Source organism: Chlorocebus sabaeus, chromosome 11, assembly GCF_047675955.1.
Source record: "Chlorocebus sabaeus isolate Y175 chromosome 11, mChlSab1.0.hap1, whole genome shotgun sequence".
Taxonomy (NCBI): Eukaryota; Metazoa; Chordata; class Mammalia; order Primates; family Cercopithecidae; genus Chlorocebus; species Chlorocebus sabaeus.
Genome location: NC_132914.1, coordinates 49,282,025 through 49,308,142, shown reverse-complemented (window position 1 = coordinate 49,308,142; position 26,118 = coordinate 49,282,025). Strand labels below are relative to the sequence as shown.

The 26,118-nt window shown below is 39.9% G+C and overlaps 1 protein-coding gene across 8 annotated transcripts in view; it reads right to left on the bottom strand.

The window, feature by feature from the left end:
* The window catches only part of SCN8A (sodium voltage-gated channel alpha subunit 8), a 215,280-nt gene extending 190,849 nt beyond the window's left edge, over positions 1–24,431 (bottom strand). For 7 of the 8 annotated variants that reach the window (XM_073020752.1, XM_073020754.1, XM_073020757.1 and 4 more), the window contains exon 1: positions 23,947–24,071. The gene's annotated coding sequence lies outside the window, so the exon portion shown is untranslated. Of the gene's footprint in view, positions 1–23,946; positions 24,072–24,323 lie in introns of those variants that run through there. The other variant, XM_073020751.1, reaches the window with a different exon arrangement.
* Positions 24,432–26,118: the final 1,687 nt, after the last annotated feature.

Below are 26,118 nucleotides of genomic sequence, written 5' to 3'. Positions count from 1 at the left end.
AACAAATAGAAAACAAATAATAAAATGATAGACCATCCAAACATACTAATAACTACATTACATGAAGGTGGTCCAAACATACCAATTAAAAGAGATTGTCATGGGCAGTTACTAATCGACGGGCATAAACTTTCAGTTAAGTAAGATGAATAAATTCTGGAGATCTCCTGCACAACACCGAACATATAGTCAACAATACTGTATTGTACATGTAAAATTTGTTAAGAGGGTACATCTCATGTAAAATGTTCTTACCATAATACAATTTTTTTAAAAAAATAATAATAAGAAGAGACGTTGTCAGAATGGATTTTTTTTTAAAAAAAGAACATACAATATGCTATCTACCAGAAACCCACATTAAATACAATGATATATGTAGGTTAAACATAAAAGAATGTTAAATGCAACATGGTATCCTGGATCGGATCCTGGATCAGAAAAAAGGACATTAGTAGAAAATTTGGTGAAATCCAAATGAAGTCTGTAGCTTACCTAATGAAGTATTATACCAATGCAAATATCTTAGCTTTAATAAATGTATCATTGTTACATAAGATGCTAACATTAGGGGAAGCTGGGTGAAGAAAATACAAGAACTCTCTTTACTATTTTTGCAACCTTTCTATAAATCTGAAATTATTTCAAGGGAAAAATGTATTTTAAGTTAAAAGCAGAAAATAAATGCCATGAAAATATGAACCAACAGAAAAACAGGATGATTATATTAATATCAGATAAAGTAGACTTCAAAGCAAGGAAAATTATCAGGGATAGAGATACTAAATAATGATTTTAAAAAGTCAATTCACTAAAAGAACAATCCAAAATGTGTATGTAACTAACAAAAGAACCTTCAAATATACAAAATAAAAATGAACAAAACTAAGGATAAAATGGACAAATCCACAAGTATAGTCAATGGACAAAACTAAGGATAAAATGGACAAATCCACAAGTATAGTCAATGGACAAAACTAAGGATAAAATGGACAAATCCACAAGTATAGTCAATTTTCCTTTCTTAGTAATCAATAAAACAAGTAGACAGAAAATAATCAGGGATACAGAGAAACTAAACACCACGATCAACCAACTTTAATAGATATAATCAATATTCATAGAATATTCCACCTAACAACAGAATATACATTATTTTCAAGTACACATGGACAGTCACCAAGCTAGACCATATCTTGGTCGTAAAACAAACCCAAACAAATTGTAAAATATTGAAATGATAAAAAGTATATTCTCTAATCATAATGGAATAAACTAGAAATCAATAACACAAAGACACTGACAAATCTCCCAACACTCCAAACAACATACTTCTAGATAATCCATAGGTCAAAGAGAAAGTCTCAGGGGAAACAAAAATCAACGTATCAAAATTTGTAAAATGCAGTGACAACAGTACCTAGAGGGAAATGTATAGCATTAAGAGATTATATTAGAAAAGAAGAAAGGTCTCAAATCAATAGTCCAAGTTTCCACCTTAGAAAAACAGAAAAGGCAGAGTAAATTAAAGAAAGCAGAAGAAAGAAAACAAAGAACAGAAATCAACTACATTGAAAACAGAAAAATAGAGGAAAATCAATATAGGAAAAGCTGGTTCTTTGAAAAGATGAATAACATTAATAAGCCTGTAGCCAAAGGGAAAAAAGGAACGAATATACAAATTATCAAAATCAAGAATAAAAGAAAGTATATCACCATAAACTTCATAGATGTTAAAAGAATAAGGGAATACTACAGACAAATCTATACACATAAATTTGACAACAAAAATTAAATGGACCAATTCCTTGAAAGCCACAAAGTACCAAAACTCACCCCAAAAGAAAGACAACCTGAATTGTTCTATATCTATTAGAAAAATCTAACCTATAGTTTAAAACCTTCACACAAAGAAAACCCTAGGCTCAGATGGTTTCCCTGGAGAATTCTAACAATCTTTTTCCGAAAATATGTTTTAATGTTAAAGGGAACATATCCCAACTTACGTTATAAGGTCAGTATTATCCTGACACAAAAACTAAACAAAGACAGGACAAGAAAAAAACAAAACTACAGACCAATATCCTAGTGAACACAGATGATGTAAAACTTCTCAACAAAAGATTAGCAAATTGGCTGGGCATGGTTGCTCACACCTGTAATTTCAGCACTTTGGGAGGCCGAGGCGGTTGGATCATGGGATGTCAGGAGTTCAAGACCAGCCTGGCCAACATGGTGAAACCCCGTCTCTACTAAAAATACAAAAAATTAGCAGGGCATGGTGGTGGGTGACTGTAATCCCAGCTATTTGGGAGGCTGAGGCAGGAGAATCACTTGAACCCAGGAGACGGAGGTTGCAGGGAGCTGAGATCATACCATTGCACTCCAGCCTGGGCAACAAGAGTGAAACTCCATCTCAAAAAAAAAAAAAGATTAGCAAATCAAAGCCAACAATATAGGATAATACACAACCACCAAGTGGCATTTACCCCAGAAATGCAAGGCAGGTTCAATATCTGAAAACTAATGTAATTCATTATATTAACAGACTAAAGAAGAAAAAAATCATATGATCATATCAAGTCATACAGAAAAAGCATTTGACAAAATTCAACATTCATTCCTGATAAAATTCTCAGTAAACTAGGAATAGAAGGGAACTTACCCGATCTGGTAAAATGAATCTACAAAAACTAGCAGCTAGGGCATGGTGGCTCATGCCTATAATCCAGTACTTTGGTAGACCAGGGTGAGTGGATCACTTGAGCTCAGGAATTCAAGACTAGCCTGGGCAACATGGCAAAACCCTGTCTCTACAAAAAAATTAAAATAATTAGCCAAGTGTGGTGGCATGTGCCTGTGATCCCAGCTACTCGGGAGGCTAAGGTGGGAGGATCGCTCAAGCCTGGGAGGTAGAGGTTGCAGTGAGCTGTGTTTGTGCCACTACACTCCAGCTCGGGCATCAGAGTAACACCCTGTCTCGAAAACAAAACAACAAAACAAAACAAAAAAACTAAGAGGTAATATCATACTTAATAGTGAAAACCTGAATGCTTTTTCCCTAAAATCAGGAAGAAGGCATGGATGTCCAGTCTCACTACCCACATTTGATATCTTACTGGAAGTCTGTAAAAATGGGGAAAAAAAGAAAGAAAGAAAAGCCATACAGATTAGACAGGAAGAAATAAAACTATCACTTTTCATGGACTATGATTATCTATATAGCAAATCCCAAGAACCTATAATAAAGCTTCTAGAACAAGTGACTTTAACAAGGTTATAAGATACAAATTCACATATTAAAAAAATCGTATCTCTATATACAAGAAATAAATTAGAAACTGAAACCTAAAATAGAAATATTTACATTAGGACAGGTGCGGTGGCTCACGTCTGTAATCCCAACACTTTGGGAAGCCGGGATGGGTGGATCACCTGAGGTCAGGGAGTTCGAGATCAGCCTGACCAACATGGTGAAACCCCATCTCTACTAAAAATACAAATTTCAGCCAGGCATGGTGGTGCATGTAATCCCAGCTACTTGGGAGGCTGAGGCAGGAGAATCGCCTGAACCCACGAGGCAGAGATTACAGTGAGCCGAGATCACACCATTGCACTCCAGACTGGGCAACAAGAGCAAAACTCCGTCTAAAAACAAACAAACAAACAAACAAATATTAGCTTAAGAAATACTTAGGTATGGCTGGGCACCGCTTACGCCTGTAATCCCAGCACTTTGGGAGGCCGAGGCGAGCGGATCACGAGGTCAGGAGATCGAGACCATCCTGGCTAACACGGTGAAATCCTGTTTCTACTAAAAATACAAAAAAATTAGCAGGGCGTGATGGCGGGCGCCTGTAGTCCCAGCTACTTGGGAGACTGAGGCAGGAGAATGGCGTGAACCCAGGAGGCGGAGCTTGCAGTGAGCTGAGATTGCGCCACTGCACTCCAGCCTGGGCGACGGAGAGAGACTCTGTCTCAAAAAAAAAAAAAAAAAGAGAAAAAAAAAAAGAAAAAAAAACTTAGGTATAAACCTAACAAAACGTGCAGAATCTATAGGCTGAAAACTATAAAATGCTGATGACAGAAATAAAATGTTACCCAAGTAAATGAAGAGATGTATTATGTTGATTAACTGGAATATTTGATACAGTTAAGACATAAATTCTCAAACTGATTTATAGATTAAATGCAGTTCCAATCAAAATGCCAGCAGTTTTTGCAGGTATAAAAGCTGATTGTGAAATTTACATGCAAAGGCAAAAGGACTAAAATGGCCAAAACAACTTTGAAAAAAGAACAAAGATGGAAAAGTCACACTACCCAATTTTAAGTCTTGCTGTGAAGCTACAGTAATCAAGACAGTGTGGAAGACAAAGGAAAGAATCTTAACAGCTGTGAGACAGAAGCATCAGGTAACCTATAAAGGAAAACTTATCAGATTCTAACAGCAGATTTCTCATCAGAAACCCTACTAGCTAGAAGGGATTGGGACCCTATCTTCAGGCCTCCTCAAACAAAACAACTATCAGCAAAGAATTTTGTATCTAGTGAAACTAGACATTATATATGAAGGAAAGATACAGTCTTTTTCAGACAAACAAATGCTGAGAGAATTCGCCACTACCAAGCCACTAGTACAAGAACTGCTACACGGAGCTCTAAATCTTGAAGCAAATCCTGGAAACACATTAAAAGAGAACTACTTTAAAGCATAAATCACACAGGACCTATAAAACAAAAACACAAGTTAAAAAGCAAAAACAAAAAAAACAAGAAAAAAAACTACACAGGCAACAAACAGCACGATGAATGCAACGGTACCTCACATATCAATACTAACATCGAATATAAATGGTCTAAATGCTCCCCTTAAAGGATACAAAACTGCAGAACTCACCGACCATCTGCTGACTTCAGGAAACTCACCTAACACATAAGGACTCACATAAACTTAAGGTAAAGGGGTGGAAAAAGGCATTTCATACGACCGGACATCAAAAGTGAGCAGGGATAGCTATTCCTTTTTTTTTTTTTTTTCTGAGACAGAGTTTTGCTCTGTCACCCAGGTTGGAGCGCAGTGGCGCGATCTCGGCTCACTGCAACCTCCACCTCCCAGGTTCAAGAGATTCTCCTGCCTCAGCCTCCCGAGTAGCTGGGATTACAGGCGCCTGCCACCATGCCTGGCTAATTTTTATATTTTTAGTAGAGGCAGGGTTTCGCCATGTTGGCCAGGCTGGTCTCGAACTCCTGACCTCAGGTGATCTGCCTGCCTCTGCCTCCCAAAGTGCTGGGATTACAGGTGTGAGCCACCACCCCCAGCCTAGGGGTAGTTATTCTTATATTAGACAAAACAAACTTTAAAGCAACAGCAGTTAAAAGAGACAAAGAGGGACATCATATAATGGTAAAAGGCCTTGTCCAACAGGAAGCTATCACAATCCTTAACATATATGCACCTAACACTGGAACTTCCAAATTTATAGAACAATTACTAATAGACCTAATAAATGAGATAGCAACACAATAATAGTGGCAGACTTCAATACTCCACTAACAGCACTAGACAGGTCATCAAGACAGAACGTCAACAAAGAAACAATGGATTTAACTATGAATCCATTTAACAACGGATTTAAACGACATCTTGGAACAAATGGACTTAACAGATACATACAGAACATTTCATCCAACGACCACAGAATACACATTCTATTCAACAGTGCATAGAACTTTCTCCAAGAGACCATATGATGGACCATAAAATGAGCCTCAATAAATTTAAGAAAACTGAAATTATATCAAGCACTCTCTCAGACCACAGTGCAATAAAACTAGAAATCAACTCCAAAAGAAACCTTCAAAATCATGCAAATACATGGAAGTTAAATAACCTGCTTCTGAATCAGTATTAAGTCAAAAACAAACTCGAGATGGAAATTTAAAAATTCTTCAAACTGAATGACAATAATGACACAAACTATCAAAACCTCTGAGATACAACAAAGGCGGTGCTAAGAGGAAAGTTCATAGCCCTAAACGCCTATATCAAAAGACTGAAAGAGCATAAACGGACATCTAAGGTCACACCTCAAGGAACTAGAGAAACAAGAACAAATAAAACCCAAATACAGCAGATAAAAGGAAATAACCAAGATCAGAGCAGAACTAAATGAAATTGAAACAAAAAAAATACAAAAATGAAACAAAAAGCTAATTCTTTGAAAGGATAAATAAAATTGATAGACCTTTAGCAAGATTAATCAAGAAGAGAAGAGAGAAAATTCAAATAACCTCAATAAGAAGCCAGACAGGAGATATTACAACTGACATCGCTGAAATATAAAAGATCATTCAAGGCTACTATGAATACTTTTATGCACATAAACCAGAAAACCTAAAAGAGATGGATCAATTGCTGGAAAAATACAACCTCCTAGCTTAAATCAGGAAGAATTAGGATACCCTGAACAGACCAATAACAAGCAGCGAGATTGAAACAGTAATTTAACAATTACCAATAAAAAAAAAGTCCAGGACCAGAAAGATTCACAGCAGAATTCTACCAGACACTGAAAGAAAAATTGATACTAATCCTTTTGACACTATTCCACAAGAAAGAGAAAGAAGGAACCCTCCCTAATTCATTCTATGAAGCCAGCATCACCCTAATACCAAAACCAGGAAAGGACATAACCAAAAAAGAAAACTATAGACTGATATCCTTGATGAACACAGATGCTAAAATCCTTCACAAAATATTAGCTAACCGAATCCAACAACATACCAAAAAGATAATCCACCATGATCAAGTCGGTTTCATATCAGGGATACAGGGACATAAACAGAATTAAAAACAAAAATCACATGATCATCTCAATAGATGCAGAAAAAGCATCTGACAAAATGCAGCATCACTTTATGATCCCTCTCAGCAAAATTGGCATACAAGGGACATACCTCAATGTAATAAAAGACATCTGTGACAAACCCACAGCCAACACAATACTGAATGGGGAAAAGTTGAAAGCACTCCCTCTGAGAACTGGAACAAGACAAGGATGCCCACTCTCACCACTCGTCTTCAACATAGTACTGGAAGTCCTGGCCACAGCAATCAGACAAGAGAAAGAAATAAAGGGCATCCAAATTAGTAAAGAGGAAGTGAAACTGTCACTATTTGCTGACGATATGATCATTTACCTCGAAAATCCTAAAGAGTCCTCCAGAAAGCTCCTAGAACTGATAAAAGAATTCAGCAAAGTTTCCAGATACAAGACTAATGTATGCAAATCAGTAACTCTTCTATACACCAACAGCAACCAAGTAGAGAATCAAATCAAGAACTCAACCCTGGCCGGGCACCGTGGCTCACGCCTGTAATTCCAGCACTTTGGGAGGCCAAGGCGGGTGGATTACCTAAGGTCAGGAGTTCAAGACCAGCCAGGCCAACATGGTGAAACCCCGTCTCTACTGAAAATACAAAAATTAGCCAGGCATGGTGGCATACCCCCGTAATCCCAGCTACTCGGGAGGCTGAGGCAGGAGAACTGCTTGAGCCCAGGAGGCAGAGGTTACAGTGAGCCGAGATTGTGGCACTGCACTCCAGCCTGGCCGACAGAGCGAGACTCTGTCTCAAAAAACATAATAAATAAATAAATAAAATAAAAACTCAACCCCTTTTACAATAGCCGAAAATAAAATAAAATAAAATAAAATAAAATAAAATAAAATACTTAGGAATATACCTAACCAAGGAGTCGAAAGAGCTCTACAAAGAAAACTACAAAACTGCTGAAAGAAATCATAGACGACACAAATAAATGGAAACACATCCCATGCTCATGGATGGGTAAAATCAATATTGTGAAAATGACCACACGGCCAAAAGCAATCTACAAATGCAATGCAATCCCCATCAAAATACCACCATCATTCTTCTCGGAATTAGAAAAAACAATTCCAAAATTCATATGGAACCAAAAAAGAACCCACATAGCCAAAGCAAGACTAAGCAAAAAGAACAAATCTGGAGGCATCATACTACCTGATTTCAAACTATACTATAAGGCCATAGTCACCAAAACAGTGTGGTACTGGTATAAAAACAGACACACAGACCAATGGAACAGAGTAGAGAACGCAGAAGTAAACCCAAATACTTATAGCCAACTGATCTTCGACAAAGGAAACAAAAACATAAAGTAGGGATTGTACATCCTTTTCAACAAATGGTGCTGGGATAATTGGCTAGCCACATGTAGGAAAATGAAACTGGATCCTCATCTCTCACCTTATACAAAAATCAACTCAAGATGGATTAAGGATTAAATCTAAAACCTGAAACTATAAAAATTCTAGAAGATAACAATGAAAAACCCTTCTAGACATTGGCTTAGGCAAGGATTTCATGGCCAAGAACCCAAAAGCAAATGCAATAAAAACAAAGATAAATAGTTAGGACTTAATTAAACTAAAGAGCTTTTTTGCACAGCACAAGGAAGTCAGCAGAGTAAACACACAACCCACAGAGGAGAAAATCTTGACAATCTCTTTATCTGACAAATGACTAATAACCAGAATCTACAATGAACTCAAACAAATCAGTAAGAAAAAAACAATCTCATCAAAAAGTGGGCTAAGGACATGAATAGACAATTCTCAAAAGAAGATAAACAAATGACCAACAAATATATGAAAAAATGCTCAACACATCACTAATGATCAGGGAAATGCAAACCAAAACTACAATGCAATACCATCTTACTCCTGAAAGAATGGCCATAATCAAAAAATCAAAAAACAGTAGACGTTTGCGTGGATGCAGTGATCAGAGAACACTTCTGCACTGCTGGTGAGAATGTAAACTAGTATAGCCACTATGGAAAACAGGGTGGAGATTCTTTAAAGAACTAAAAGCAGAACTACCATTCGATCCAGCAATCCCACTACTGGGTATCTACTCAGAGGAAAAGAAGTCATTATACAAAAAAGATACTTGCGCATGCATGTTTATAGCAGCACAATTCACAATTGCAAAATTGTGGAACCAACCCAAATGCCCATCAATCAACAAATGGATAAAGAAACTGTGATTGATACATATATATATGTGTGTATATACATATATGTGTGTGCATATATATATATATATATATATATGATGGAATACTACTCAGCCATAAAAAGGAATGGATTAACAGCATTTGCAGTGACCTAGAAGAGACTGGAGACTATTACTGTAAGTAAAGTAACTCAGGAACGGAAAACCAAACATCGTGTGTTCTCACTGACATGTGGGAGCTAAGCTATGAGAATGCAAAGGCATAAGAATGATACAATGGACTTTGGGGACGAAGGTGAGGGATAAAAGACTACAAATATGGTTCAGTGTGTACTGCTCAGGTGATGGGTACACCAAAATCTCACGTATCACCACTAAAGAACTTACTCATGTAACCAAATACCACCTGTACCCCAATAACTTACAGGAAAAAAAAGAAAGCTATGACAATAGAATAGCTAATTTAGGAACATGAAAAACTCGTATTTACCAAGAGAGGAACAACAGACACCTGGGCCTACTTGAGGGTGGACGTTAGGAGGAGGGTGAGAATCAAGAAAACACCCATCAGGTACTATGCTTATAACCTCGGTGACAAAATAATCTGTATGCTAAACCCCGGTACGTAATTTATCTATATGACAAACCTACACATGTACCCCCAAATCTAAAATAAAAGCTAACAACAACAACAATAAAAAAAACTGGAGCCTGGTGCGGTGGCTCATGCCTATAATCCCAGCACTTTGGGAGGCCAAGGCGGGCGGATCACCTGAGGTCAGGAGTTCGAGACCAGCCTGACCAACATGGAGAAACTCCACCTCTACTAAAAAGCAAAAATACAAAATTAGCCAGGAGTGGTGGCACATGCCTGTAATCCCAGCTACTTGTGAGGCTGAGGCAGGAGAATTGCTTGAACCCAGGAGGCGTAGGTTGTGGTGAGCTGAGATCGTGCCATTGCACTCCAGCCTTCAACAAGAGTGAAACTCCGTCTCAAAAAAAAAAAAAAAAAATCATAAAACAAACAAACAAAAAAACCTGGGGAAAAAAAGAGACCGTGTGGTATTGAGGAAGCGGCAGACACACACACAGATTGATGGAACAGAACAGAGAGCCCAGAAATAAACCCACATAAATATATGCAATTGACTTTTGACAAAAGTGCAAAATCAATTCAGGAGAAAGATAGTCTTTTCAACAACAATGGTGCTCAAACAGTTAACTGCACATCTATTAGCAAAAAAATAAAAATCTAAAGGTCTAAATCTCATACCTAATACACAGATTAACTTGAATGGATTACAGACCTAAAGGTAAAATGCAAAACTACACAAAATTTTAACAGAAAACCAGGAATATCTTGAATTTGACAGAGTTCTTATATATGACATCAAAAGCACGATCCATAAATGAAAAAAAGTGACAAATCGGACTAAATCAAAATTTAAAACTTTAGCTCTATAGAAAACACTATTAAGAAAAGCTAAGCTAAACAGTAGGAGAAAATATGCCCATGTAAGTTATCTGATAAAAGATTTAGATCTCAAAAACAAATTTTTTAAAACAAAAATCTCAAAACTCATAGTAAGAATACAAACAATCCAATTTTTTTAAATGGGCAAAAGACTTCACCTCACGAAGGTACACAGAGAGCACGTGAAAAGATGTTAGACATCATTAGCCATTACAGAAATGCAAGCTGAAACCACAATGAGATACTACTACACACCTATTAGAATGGCTAAGATTAAAAAAAAAAAATTTAAACCTGACAATTCCAAGTGCTAATGAGGATATGGAGCACCTGAACTCGCATACACTGCTGCACTTTCATACACTGCTGTTAGGAATGCGAAATGGTATAACCACTCTGAAAAACATTTTGGTAGTTTCTTATAAAGGTAAACACACACTTACTATACTACCCAGCAATCCTACTCTTTGGAATCAGCTTTGAGAAATATAAAGGCAGGGTCACACAAAAACCTGTACATGAATGTTTGCAGCAGCACTATTCATAATCACCAGAAACTGGACATATTCCAAATGTTCTCCAACAGATGAACAGGTTGACAAACTGTTATATACAATGTTATATGCAATGGAACAGTTATATGCAATACTACTCCGCAATAAAAAAGAACAACTGAAAAATATAACAACATGGTTAAATCTCCAAGGCATTATGCTTAGCAAAAGATGTCAGTCTCAAAGGGTTATATAGTGTAGTATGATTCTACTTTTATGACATTCTGGAAAAGGTAATACCACAGGAATGGAGAACCAATCAGGTTTCCAGGGGCTGGGGATTAGGGAAAGTTTGACTGCAAAGGGACAGCAGGAGGGAGTGTTTTGGGGTAATGGAACTGTTCTGTATCCTGATTATGGCATGGTTACATGAATCTATACATGTGTAAAAATGCAGAACTGTACACCAAGATTTGTTTCAATTTTACTGTTTGTAAAATTTTTTAAATAAAAAATAAAACAAAACCTGTTTAAAATGTTAAAAGGGAAAAATGAAATACTATCTCGGGTAGATAAAGAAGAAAGAAAAAAAGGAAAATAATTTTTGCCATTCATGAGCTAGAACTTCAAAATCTTTTCAAAGATTAGCTTTATTAAGCTTATTCTTGTGAAGGAAGTAGTCCTTTATTTGGCTGTAGTATTCTAACAGGTATACTATGGAAATGTAGTATTTCCAATTAGGAAAGAGTACCTGCTTGTCCCAGGGGCACTGTGTATTGGCCCAAAGCCAAACTAGAGAATGCGGGGTTTCTGGTCCTTATATTTTGGCCATAAAAACACCACATACCCTCTTGTCCAAAATCTGGACTAGCATCCATAATCTATTTTTTGTTTTATATTGATTGATTGATTGTGGTAAAATATACATAAAATTTACCATCGTAACCATTTTTTAAGTATACAGGTATGTAACATTAAGTACCTGCATTGTGGTACAAGCATCATCACTATAAATCTCCAGAACAATCTCATTTTCTCAAGCTGAAACTCTGTAGTCCTTAACCAGTAGCTCTCCATTACCCGCCTCTCACAACCCTTGATAGCCACTATTCTACTTTCTGTGAATTTGACTGTTCTAGGTATCTCACATATATAGAATCACACAATGTTTGGCCTTTTGTGTTACCAACTTTCTCAAATTTTTACCTTCACTTTATTTTTAATTGACACATAATAACTGTACATATTTATGGGGTACATAGTGATGTTTCAATTCATATAATATACAGTGATCAGATTAGGGTAATTAGCATATCCATAATCTCAAACATTTATCATTCCTTTGTTGAGCACCAATGCTCTGAACTCTACAGATCCACACTGGATTTTTCCTAACACTCCCAAAGTCAGCATTCAATTCCCACAAAAAAAGAGTTCTTTCTAGGTTCTAGGATTAAACCATGGAAGGAAAAAAAAAAAAAAAAAAAAAAAAAACTGGAAAGGCCTGACAACTCAACATCCATATAAACAGAAGCAGTGCCTATAAGGAGCTAATGGTTCTAGCATCCTGACTAGAAAAGAAACATATACACTCCTCCATCTCTGGGAATGAGTTTTTTCCTTGAGATTTTGCAACAGATTGCACTGAGTATTAAACACATTGCTCTTTAAAAAAAAAAAAACAAAAAAACACCTTTCTCTGAGCACCACCCTTGGCAAAGATAGGGCTCCAGGGTAGAGCCCAAGTGGGGCAGATAAGTCACATCTCCATCTGATTGCCGAGCCTCAGCACTGGAACCAGCAGGCAGCCTGTGGAGAAGTGCGAGGTGAAAGACAAGGCAACTAGCTAGGAACAAAGCACATCAGCCCCCAAGGGTCAGACTTTAATTTTAATCTAATTAAAATTAAAATGGAAAACACTCATATCTAATTAATAGCAAATCTTTGATATCCACTCATAACACAAAGATGAATTTATTTTCTTTGACCTACAAAGCTTTTGAGCAATTTCTAATGCCAGAAGTCTACCTTAAGATCCCAAAATAAGTCTTACCCCTGGGCACTTATGGGTGACATTTCCTGCATGAGTCAGAAAAAAAAAAAAAAAGGCCTCCTTAGGTAAGTGAAACATTCATATGATCACTGTACTTTGTTTCCCTACTACACTACTTAATCATTCAGTCTATGCACTTAGTAAAACCTTTCTTGGGTTTTACACAACCCTCTCCTGCATTTCTAGAGACAAGGAAGAAGAAATCACACAAACAAAAAGATGGTTAAGAAATAAGAAAAATCTATAGGTCTACTAAAATATTACTTGCATGAGAACATCCAGATTAATAAAACAGATTGCTGTCATTCAGTTAAGTGGTCTTTATGGACTTTCCTCATCCCAGGCTACCTTAAGAATGCCTTTCCAGGCCGGGCGCGGTGGCTCAAGCCTGTAATCCCAGCACTTTGGGAGGCCGAGACGGGCGGATCACGAGGTCAGGAGATCGAGACCATCCTGGCTAACACGGTGAAACCCCGTCTCTACTAAAAAATACCAAAAAAAACTAGCCGGGTGAGATGGTGGGCGCCTGTAGTCCCAGCTACTCGGGAGGCTGAGGCAGGAGAATGGCGTAAACCCGGGAGGCGGAGCTTGCAGTGAGCTGAGATCCGGCCACTGCACTCCAGCCTGGGCGACAGAGCAAGACTCCGTCTCAAAAAAAAAAAAAAAAAAAAAAAAAAGAATGCCTTTCCAAGACACTATTGTATAACAGTTCTTAATTACTGTTACTTTGAGCATTCAAACTAGGAGAAAGGTATGCACTTATAATGGGATTGCACAGAGAATCTCCTAATAGAATTACTGTAAGGGTGCTTTACATCCCTAAATAGAGTGCTAAATTTATTAACATCTTGTACATGAACTGTGCCTGCTCCACTGGTTCCACAGCAAACCATGGGGACTTCTGCCAAATGTCTGAGTGCAAACTGTGGTAAATGTAATGGACTTTGCAAGAACTCAGTAACTTTCGTGGTAAGAAGAAAATAATTTTAACAAATTAAATGAGATTTTTTAATTGCATTAAATTTCTGATATTTTTTCTCTTGGTGTATTCTGTTATTTTGATGTCCATGTTCTGACAATCCAATAACCCTTTATTTTTTCTTATTCAAAGATCATTTCTGAAGAAAAAGGGCAGTAGCAGAACCCAAGCTCCCTGAGCTCCACCTTTGCTCTAAGTTACCACTGTATACTGAAGTTGTACGTTAGGGCCCTCTGGTCACCGTCTTGTACCCCAGCTATACCAAGATCACGTAAGTCAAGTCTGACATTTTTCATCCATAGCCTAAGATTAAGTACCTGAAACAGAATGCAACATCACTGGCTCATAAGGCCTTTTCTTTCCCTCTGCTTTCACCTACTAGAATTCTTTCAGTTACTAACTTTAACTCAGCCTGCAATTTCAAATACTATGGCTGTCATGAAGTACATGGGATATAAACAAATGATCAAAAAATGAAATATACTGAGTTTTGGTAAGGACAGAAGAGTCATTTACCAAGTCTATAAAAAGGTACAGAATTCTTGTTCCTTTATCCTCCAAACTGAAGGTTAGTTGAGAATGCCAAGGAAAATGACAGGTTAAGTGTCTATGAATGGACAGAACGTAAAACTCCAAAACAAGGGTAGAGACCCACAAACAAAGATTCAATCATCTTTATCAGTGAGAGCTTAGATAATAAAGTTCAGAAGATTCAGGTTTTCCTACAAGAAATAACGTTAAAAGCTTAAGAAAACCCTCTGCAGAGAAACAATTAGAAAATTAGAAATAAAGAGAGCTTGTTAACCAAAATGCTATGGACCAGACTACCATGTATTACGGAACATACTTCCCCAGATTTTCAAAATAGGAGATTCTCTATCTCTAATCTTCAAAATAAAATAAAATAATCTTTATTCCCTCTCCCTTTCTTCCATGTAAAGTCATTCACTGAGTTCTACTGAGTGAGTCTTCCTATAAACTATTTCTTACATTAGAAAAATGTTAAACATACACATTTACACACAGTTCTGCTGAGTCTTCCTATAAACTATTTCTTACATTAGAAAAAATGTTAAACATACACATTCATGTAACACACATATACAAAGTTATATTTACTTTCCTTCCTTCCCATCCTTATCACCACTACACTACTCCAATCCTTCATCACTACACAGCTGGGACAAATCAAAGAGCCAACTAAGTAGATGTCTATTCCTTGCTCTATTCCATCCAACTAGACTGCTGCCCAATATTCCTAAAACACAACAGCATAGCTTCGATCATCTGTCACTCTATACTCTCGAAATTCTACATTCTCCATGTCATGAATGAAACTTCAAAAAGTCGTTAACATTTGGCTAACTCTATCCTATCTTTGCAGGCTTATCTGCCACAAGGAGATTCTCACCGCTCCCCCAAAACACTTTGTACATTCTTGCCTTCTCACTTTGGCTCACATTGTTCTACCCAGCCATTCTGTAAAGCCCAGCTCAAATGATGCTTCTTCCATCAACCTGTCTCTAATCATACCAGCTTGAAATGCTCTCTCTTTCCTAAAAAAAAAAATCAATTTATTAACTATACCATTTATTTAGCAATAAATCCTTTTCAACTTTTTAATCATCAACCATTATGAAAATCTTTTCTTATTTAATATTTTGTGTTTATGACTTATTTCACAAAATAAATAAGTTCCTAGAACATAATGTCTATCTATCTTTTACATATTCCATAGTTGCTACTTGCTAAATATTTGTTGACTGATGTGGTCAAGACAGGTGATTTAGAGTTCACTCACAGACAGCAATGAACCAACAGTTCTCAAGGCTATGTCTCCCCCTGCACTTTTATTTTTAACAGATAATTCTATAAGGAAAACTCTAAAAGCAATGTAGGTTAGTAGGAAAGGCTGCTTCAGCCCAAACAAACTTCGTACATTAAATAAGCCAAGAAATCAGAATATAAATTTTAGTAAGAAAAATAAAACAGAGGGATCATGTATTTCTTTTTTTTTTTTTTTTTTTTTTTTTTTTTTTTTGAGACGGAGTCTTGCTCTGTTGCCCGGGCTGGAGTGCAGTGGCCGGATCTCAGCTCACTGCAAGCTCCGCCTCCCGGGTTTACGCCATTCTCCTGCCTCAGCCTCCCGAGTAGCGGGGACTACAGGCGCCCGCCACCTCGCCCGGCTAGTTTTTTGTGTTTTTAGTAGAGACGGGGTTTCACTGTGTTAGCCAGGATGGTCTCGATCTCCTGACCTCGTGATCCGCCCGTCTCGGCCTCCCAAAGTGCTGGGATTACAGGCTTGAGCCACCGCGCCCGGCCGGGATCATGTATTTCTTAAGGAAAAGGGGTAATTAATTGATCTAAGATGATCTAAAATGAGAGTCCAAATCCCCAAATTATTTTAAGTCTTCCTTAAAAGACAATAGAAATAACTGTGTGAGGAGCAGGGGGAGATAATACGTATATGTGTATGTATGCATGCAGGAAGCATTACAAGAGAAATTAGTAACAGTAACTGCTATTATGGAGTGCATACTGCATGACTAGGAGACAGTAAAAGAAGACTTAACTTCGAACTTTTTGATTTTTGAATTCTGTGCCTCTGTTAAATATTCAAACCAATATTTCAAGACATAGAATGGAAGAGAAACTGCCAACAGAGCCTTCTGAGAAAATGTTTTTGTATTAAGTGACTAAAAATCAAGAGGAAATGAAAGAAACGTTTAAGAATATTACTACATTTTTTTCCATAAAGCAAGAAAATATTATCCAGTTTTCTCAATGCAGAGATCAGATAAAGAAAGCAATTTGCAGCAAAGTTCTAGCAGAGCTAAGGATAAAATGAAACTAAACAACAACAAAAACCACCTTCCTAAGGTTCTGTGCCCTGTCCAGCAGATGAGAATATGGTTCAGTAATATGGAGGTGTACCCAAAGGAATTGTCAGAGGGGAGTGAATACCTACTCTTAAAATATGAGCAGTTCCCCACGTTCACACCCAAATCCCCTTGCCCATTTTCACTCTGTCATTCACCTTCTTTTGCTTTCTCCCTACGATGATTCGTCACACTCCAAACACTTTCTTCCCTCCCTATTACAATACTCTTTTGAAAAAATGATATCTTCAAGACATCTTTCCTACAAACAAAGCATTATGCCTCTTTATAGTATTCACCAAATTGTAGGAAATCCAATTGAGCAGTCTGTAGCAAATGTGATTTCTGGGTATTCTGACCTCTGAGAATGCCCTACCAGTCTCATTTGCAACCTGCTTGATTTATTTTTTTTTCTGCAATTTAATAATGCATCATTTTTTTTTAATTTAAAAGCATTCAGCTTCCTGCTAAGATAAAAAGACAGTAGTGAATGTAACACAAAAGCCTGTTGCCTTATCCTTAATTGAGGAATTAATCCTGAAACAAGGAGCTAAATATATAATAAATTAAACCCTACTTGTTTACAGGGTTGTTGCTCAGTAAAATAAAAGAAAAATGCTATTTACACCAGCTTGCAGTGGGCATTAAACTTTTAGAGGCTCGGCCTTCAACTGTCTATACTATTAAAATAAAGAGAGAAGAATAGATCAAATATGAGGTGCTTTTTCATTGACGAAGTAGTTGCCATCTCTTCCTTTATCAATCATTATCTAAAAAGTAAAAGTAACATTTTAATTTTGACTTTTTCTCCCTTCCAAAGTTCACGCTGGTAGAAATGCTAATGATGAGTTAAGTGCTCATAATGGAGGAAAAAGGAGAAAAATAAATAACTGTATAATTCACCGGCTTGATGATCCATCCCTGGATAAGTAAGCATCCACATTTCTCTAACATTCCTACTCCCCAGGAACCCAAAAAAAATTATAACACAAAAACTGCACTAATCAGCTGAATATGAAAGGAGCCTGTGAATGTGCCTTTTGAGGGAGTTCATTGCTTTCCACTTCCAGATCCTGGGACATGCCCAGTGAACACAGGATACCTACCATCAATAGAGAATATAAAGTGATCCAAATCTCTCCATCGCCTATTTTAGTCAACCCACCCCAATCAACTCCTTCCAGGATCAAGAGAGTTTCAGTACCAAACTAAAAGTACCTCTCAGACTCTCAGGCTTCTGGCTGTTATTTCATTCTATTCTCCTCAGTATGATACATCTCCATATACCCAAGGAAAATCTTAACTATTATCCTCTTTTACCTTTGTAGTACTTCTAGCCCAAAGTCCTCCCAGAACTTCTTTGGCCCCAACTTGCTGCCCGCACCCATCACCAATCCCCAGCATATTCTGTTCTCTGAGTCTTACACCAGTTTCAGCCTTGCATAGGCAAAGAAGTCCAGGTAACAGTGGTCATAATTCCCTACAGTCCTGGTTACAACCTAGGTTGGCAATGGGAGAGCTTTCATGAATAGCCAACTATATGTGTTTACATGAAAGAGACACAGAGAAAGATAAGCAGACACCAAGATACGACTTTTTTAAAAGTAGCTAGGATAGCTGCAGAAGGAACAGAAGAGTGTTACTTCAGGCCTCCTGTTTTCATCCATATTCTACTTACTGATACATCTTCTGTTAATTTCCCCTCATCCTTCCTGCTTCCAAAATGCTTTCCTTCAAAGGCACTTTTGCCCTCCCTCTGTCTATCCCAGAATCTTTCATTATGCCCACTCACTGAGATATGTTTAGCTACCTAGGTTAATGAAAATTTCTTAAAATAAAACTAAAATTGTTCACATTACTTGGTTATATGAACATCAGAATATAACACCATTTAATAGAAAAAAGTCATTAAACATGAGTCGACCAACCTAGGTACCAGTCTCCACTACAGGTAGATAGTCCTTAGCCTGGACAACTTCCTTCCTTAAGCTCTTCGATACTCAGTTTCTTCAGCTATAAAGTGGGTAGGATATTTGCCTTACCTCCTTCTCGATCGACCGATAGAAGGATTTTGAAAGTTTTTATAAATAGACAAACACAGAGTAACATTTACCAAAGGTGGCAGGTCACCTATGAGACCCATACAAATAAAGCAGTTCAAAGACTATACAGTGGGGAAACGTAAAATGGTGCTGAAGACAAAACCAACTCCAAACACGTATAATCACTGACCACAATGTAAAAATCCAGCTCAAGTCAGCATTAAGGCAGGCCTCAGCCTTTGAGTCCATTTCACCTTCAGATCCCAGGCTACAGCTAAAAACAGCCCAGCTGCCTGCCAGCTGGAGAGTGCCAAAGCATTCCTTTTGGGTAGAGAGTCCTATTCTACTGTAGTTTGGGAATGGACAACGCAAGAGTTACTTTGGTAATCACATTTGCACTGTGTTGGTGGAAGCCAGCAGAGCAATCGTACAGTAAAACTTTTCTTAGCAATGTCCATCCAAGTTAGGGTACCTACGGGTTCCATCCTCTATGCCAGACTGAAGATAAAGCAACCGTCTGCTTTTCAGACTACTGAAATTCAATACAGTACATATATACCATGTCAAATACATATATAAATACACATTAAGCTGCCAAATCCCTAGAGGAAAAGGGGCTAATATATATTAAGCACTACGTGTCAGAAACCATAAGGAAACAGAGATTTCATTTAATCCCCACAAATACCCTGCAACGTAGGTATTATTATTCCCACTTTTATAGATAGGAACACTGAAGCTCCAATAGATTAAATAACTTGCCCAAGGTCACAAAGCTAATATGTAGCAGAGTCAGGATTTGAATCCAGTTCTGTCTGATTGCAAAGCCCATACTGCTTCTGACATTTTCTTCTCAATGGTGTAACTATAGCAACCTTCTTGCATTTTCATTTCACCTTAATCTCTAACACAGTACTTAAATACATGCCCTGGCTATGTCTCTATTAACTTCACAAAGGGATCATTTTTCCAGAAACCTTCTCCTTTGTCTTTTCTTTGCCTGCATTTACTTCCCATTCTTGCACAAACTATTCTTTTTTAGGTTAAATCACTAGGCTGGCCCTAACAGACTGCCACACATTTCAGCAATTAATAAACTTATAGAGTAAAAGTTCTGTTTCCTTCGACACCTTAATAGCCACAGTTTTTGAGCACAGTATTACTTTTTAAGGTGGTGCTCACCAGCTCAGAGAGGCATTGTACTAGTGTTCAGCACAGTGCCTTATACATAGTAGGTGCGGAGTGAGACTATTTGTTGATTCATTGACTAAGAAAAGGTTTATTTTTTCCTCAGTTAATGTGCTAAATACAAACAAAGAGACTTTATAGAAGTCCAATTCTATGAGTGAATTCTTTCACATTAAAGTTTTTTTGGAACATTTCTAAAGGATTAAGAAAAAGGTAAATTGAAATACAACAATCTGTTTAAGTCCCTAAATGACTAGCTAGTGAACTATAAAATTAAGAGCTTAAAGGGCTCAGTTTTAAAATACTGTCATTCTGGATAACTTTACAAGTGCTTCTTTCCCTCTCTATGGGAAATAAAAAAGTCTGGAAAAACATAATAAAACACAGATAATTGTTTTGCTTATGGTAGAAGCAAAGATGGTGAGGATGGTAAAACTAGGGACGACTTTTTCCCTCTGTTTTTACATATATTAAAATTTTTCTGCAATAAGTATGTATTTTTATAATTATGGTAACTGATCTCACTCTGGATAAACTTTGGATTTTTAACAATTTATAGTATAGCTTTATTGTCCTTAAATATAATCCATAGGAATTGAATATTCATTAATTCAAGCATGTGCCTTCTAGAACAATTTGTTACATAATACCAGCACATTAAAGATAATTATTTTTCTTTCCATTCACAGAATGTTTTTCTTGCTTTAGGTGGACATGTCTCTATTTTTGCATTCTTTTCAACTAAGTGCACGTTTCTTGTATATTCTCTACAGAACAATAATTCTCAATCTTTTCTTGGAAACAAGCACAAGAATGGCATTTGCCCCGATATAGCCCCAATTTATGTGTCTTTCAACTTTATGTATATTACCTTTTCAATGAGATTAAAATACTTTGATCACAGTGGAATCCAACTGAGCTACGTTATGTGGCAGTAAGTTCCCTACCAATGGATGTATTCAAAGCAAAGATCTCCCATAAAGGAGATTCCTGTATTGGATGGGAGGTGGTACCAGATGAATTTTATGGCCTCCTTCCTATTTTATGATTTTAAAATAGTTTTTTGGACAAATCTACTTTAGTAATACCTCTGCTGTGTCAAGTGCCTTGCCCAGTTCACTATTCAAATCAACCCACAGAAGATGCTCTTCTGATCCAATTTAATTTAGTCAGCTATCGGATTACTTCTTGTGGAGACCAAGAATATTAACAGTTGCTTGCTATTTGAAATGACTGAAGTGTGCTGAAATAATGCAGTCAGCAAAATGTCACTATGGCTTACATATAGATCTGTTGCAGCCTGTAAAACATTGTCTCCATGAGGGACAGCCAAAATGAAGAGCTATGTGGGAGTAATAAAATATGATAACTAGGCCTTCAACCTCAAGTACAAACCCAGCTGCGCATGTACATACACATCCACGGGAAAGTCTGCTGATAATAAAAAGCAAAGAAAAACCCAACCATGTCCAGCGTGTGTGCACTTCGCTGCAGGACTGGTCGGGGAACTGTCCTTTCAGCACCACAGCAAGAAACCCGAGTACAAGCCTAAACAGAGGCAACCCAAAGCTGGACCAGGAGAAAAATTTGTTAAGGGTCCTACAAGGAAAACAACAGCAACCAGATGGTTGTTTTTAAGGATGTTGTATTCCACTTGATTATCCTTTATTAATTTAAAACAAAATCCTCAAAGGATTTTGATAAAAGTTTACAAAACCCCAAATGAAAACCAAAGCTGCTCAAACTGAAGCCAAGAAACCAATAACTGACCTGCACCATTATGAACTGCTTTGCAATACCCACCACCAGCTCTACTCAGAAACACAACACATTTACATATACCCTGAATCAGATGTTCCGAGAACACGGAACACGCTTGCAGCCCTCTCCAGGGAGGACCTCAATTTCTAGGACAGGGAATGCGTGCTGAACACCAAAGGATCACTACCCACAACCACCACCCCACCAACCAGCAACCAAATCCTCTTTCAGGGAGAAACGAAGGCCTTATGGGTCATGAGTTCCAAAGAAAAATGCTGCAGTATTTCAAGAACCAGGTTACATGTAATGTGCTACAAAGCTTTCAGCATTTTAAGTCTGATTCCCCCAAGATTCCTACCAGGATGATACCGTGTGGTAATGTTATCCAGCCATTTGCATTACAAATAAAAAAAATTTTTTTTTTTTTTGAGAAAAAAGCACAATATCCCCCCTGCCATATCTTCTAATGCACGTGGAGAAAAGAGAAGTGCAGAGGGATTTTGAGATAGTGAAAAACCTACCACACCCGATATCTCCATTGGAAAGCTAAAACATCCCCCAGCCCTAACACACTGCTACCTCTCTCTAAAGGCTCTCCAGGTTCAAACTTGAGAAAACAGTTATAAAAAGCACTCTCCCCCTTTACCCCCAAAGCCCCCACCCACACTTCCTGCTTCCATCCCTGACTCTCTGGTGCCCACTGTGCATGAAAAGCAGTTTTCCTTGTGTGGCAGAGCTTGCTCCATGCTAATTATTTCTCCCTCCCCCTGAATTTAGCCAGATGCAATCCAAAGTTTCTTCTACCCTCCCCCCAAACAGATGACATCCATTTATTATGAACGCTGATGCAGAATCTTGGAATCTCCGCACATAAAATGTATTCCCCCATGCTTCAAAAACTGCAGTGTAAGTGAGGAAGAGGGCATAGGGTGGAGTAGTTGGATGCAATGCATGGTTTGAAGAATCCTATTTATCGGGCTGAAAAATGGTTCCCATTCCATCCCAATTCGAAGCTGGGGCCCCTGAAAGGGTCTGACAGTCCTGGCTAACCCCGGGAAAGTTAGCCAAGTCTCCACCGGTGGTTGCTGCTGGCAACAGAGGGGATGGAGCTGAGCTCTCAGGAGAAATTGCAGAGGCTTTGCGGTGCCCCAAGGTACCAAGTGAGAACTAGAAAGGAGGGTCCAAGCCCACGGAGCTGGGCAAACAGTCCTGTACCCCAACGCTAACAAGAAGCCAAGGGTGCTGCTGCTGATGGTAAGGTGGGGGAGGGAGAAGAGAGGAACAAGCTCTGCATCGGGTGGCATAGGGGTGGGGGTGGGGGTGGGATGGGGGAAGGGGATATTCTCAAAGTGATATGCTTCCAAATGCAGGGATCCTAGCCTGCAGAGGAAGGTCCCGGGAGCCCCCATCACAATCCCAGAGCACCCTGTTGGGAGGGGGACGAATGCATCCGAGTAAAGGACAGAGGGAGTCGGGAGCGCTGGCTGCCGGAAGAACCCAGGAGCCCTTGGCTTCTGCAGTTTTTAGCAGTGTGAAGCCGGGTGAGGGAGAAGGATGCAGTAAGACATGGGGGAGGGGTAGAGCTGAGGGGCAGCTGTAGGAAGATCCCGACAGCGCTGCCCTTCCCAGTGCAAGCCGGCTAGGGGCCCCAACTCTGACCCGGCACTGGGGGAGGGGTGGGGGGCTGCACCGCGGAAGGGGCACCAAGGACGGGCCGTGTCCCTCACTGTAGCCGAGACGGAGAGAGCAGGGTGTCCGGGGTGGGGACTGGTGGTCCTCAGTTGTCCTAAGAGACCCCCGGAACACACGGTAGAAGGAAGCAAGACTTCCAAACACCCGTCCAAAACAAGGAGAGCAGAACCCCAGCTCCACGGCCCGTCGAGCCCCGCCGCGCACTCTGCGGCAAAGCCCCTGACTGGAGATGGGCGAGCCCCGCTCAAGGGTCCCGAGGTGAGAAGGGAAACCCGGACGGCAGGAAGCAGCGCCAGGGCGGGGGCTCTGGGGCGACTTACGGCAGCGGCGGCGGCGAGGGAGGCAGCGGCGGCCCTAACGCGGGGCCCGGGAGGCGCGGCCGGACTGCAAAGGTGCCGAGGCTGCGGCGGGCGGGACTGCGGTGGGCGCCATCTTGGAGCGCTCCCCGCGCCCGCCCCCCGCGCCGCCCGACTCCTTGCATAATTGATGACTCGCGCCCGCCGCGCGCCACCGCGCGCGCGCTCTGCTCGCCGGGCCCCCCGCCCGCCCCGCCCCCGCGCCGACCCCTCCGCGCGCTCCCCCTGCCCGGGCCGGCCCCCCCCCGCCCGCACGTGCCGCCGCCACTGCCCCCCCCCCCGCCCCCGTCCCCGTCCCCGTGCTTGGCGCCCGCCCGCCCGCGCCCCCGCGGCCCACCTACCCCTGCAGGGCGCGCCTGCTCGCCCGCTCGCCCGCAGCGCGCCGCCCGCCCGCTGGCTCTCAGGCCCGCGTCCCCGCGCCGCGGGGAGCTGATCAGGGGCAAGAGGGAGCAGGGCGCCGGCAGGGGGCGCCGCCCGGGAGCGCCAGCGAGCGTCCCCGGGCCCGCCTCCGCGACACCCCCGCCGAGCCGCCGGGAGGGGCCGCGGGCTGAGGGCCGGTACCCGCCGCGAGAAGCCGGCTGGCTCCCCTCCAGCGCCGGGCGGTGAGACCCGAAAGCTGTCGTGGTGACTCGCGAGCTCCGTGGCCCACGTCAGTGCCAAGTCTTACCTTTCTCCTGCCCCGCAGCAGTGCCGCTCTCAGTGAAGTTTCTGACATCCAAAAGCACAGGGAACTCAATTTACAGGATCTTGGGCCCAGTGAAAAAATCAAGTCAATCAGCGGCAGGTGGAGGCTCGTGTTTCAGCCCACAGGGACCTATTGCTAGGAGCGGGGAGGCGCTGCCTCCCTGACAGCCCCCAGGCCACCTCAGTCTTTCCGATCCTCAGTCAGTCCATCTATAAAGTAGGCATGAGCGTTTCAATCACTCACTCCACCCTCACTCCAGGATCTAGGTAAGGAGTGCCAGAGCTCTTGGCACTTTACTGTGCCTCTCCTCTACTTAATATTTTCCTACCACCAATCACAAGAGGGAAAGAGGGTGTAACAACCTCTCCAGACCTCAATGTTCTCGTCTGTAAAAGGAAACAATCACAGTAGCAACCTGATAAACTTCTTGTTTGTATTAACGGGGAGAATGCACTTCACACATTGCTAACACAGCCTGGCACACGGTATGCTTATCACATAATGTGCCCTCTACAATACATTTAAAATTAGCTTTACTGGAGTATATTTGCATGTGTTTAGATTGTACAATTTTGACATATGTGTACATTCATGAAACCATCACCACCAAGGTAATGAACACACCCATCACCTCCAAAAATTTCTCCGTGTGCTTCTTTGTAATCACTCCCTGCATGGCTCGCCCCCACACACCCTCTCCAGGCAACCACTGATCTTCTTTCTATTACTGTACATTGGTTTGCATTTTTCGGAATTTTAAATAAATGGAATCATACAGTACAAACTCTCTTTTTTGTATGGCTTCTTCCACTCGGCATAATCGTTTTGAGATTATTCAGTCGTTGCCTATCAAGAGTTCCTTTTTACTGCTTAGTAGTATTCTTTATGGGGATACACCACAGTGTGTTTATTCAATCACCTGTTGATGACATTTAGGTTATTTCCAGTGTTTGCCTATTACGAACAAAGCTGTTAGGAGCATTCGTGTGCAGGTCTTTGTATAGATGTATATGCTTTTGTTTCTCATGGGTATAAGTATCTAGGAATGGAATAACTGAGTCCTGTTTTAGTTGTATATTTAACCTATTAAGAAAGGGCCAAACTGCCTTCCAAAGTGGTTATGTCTTTCCATTCCTACTAGCAGCATGTGAATTTCAGTTGTTCTACATCCTCATCAACATTTGGGGTGATTAATTTTAACCGTTTAAATAGGTGTGTAGTTTTATCTCACTGTGGGTTTGTCTTCCATTTCACTAGTGACTAAAGATATTGAACATCTTTTCATGGACTTGTCATCAGTAAATCCTCCTGGCGAAGTGTCTCTTCAAGTCTTTAGTGTATTTTTAAAAAATTTTTTTTCATGTTAATTAAGTTTTAGAGTTGTTTATATATCCTGGCTGGGCCCAGTGACACACGCCTGCTGTCCCAGCTACTCTGGACACTGAGCAGGA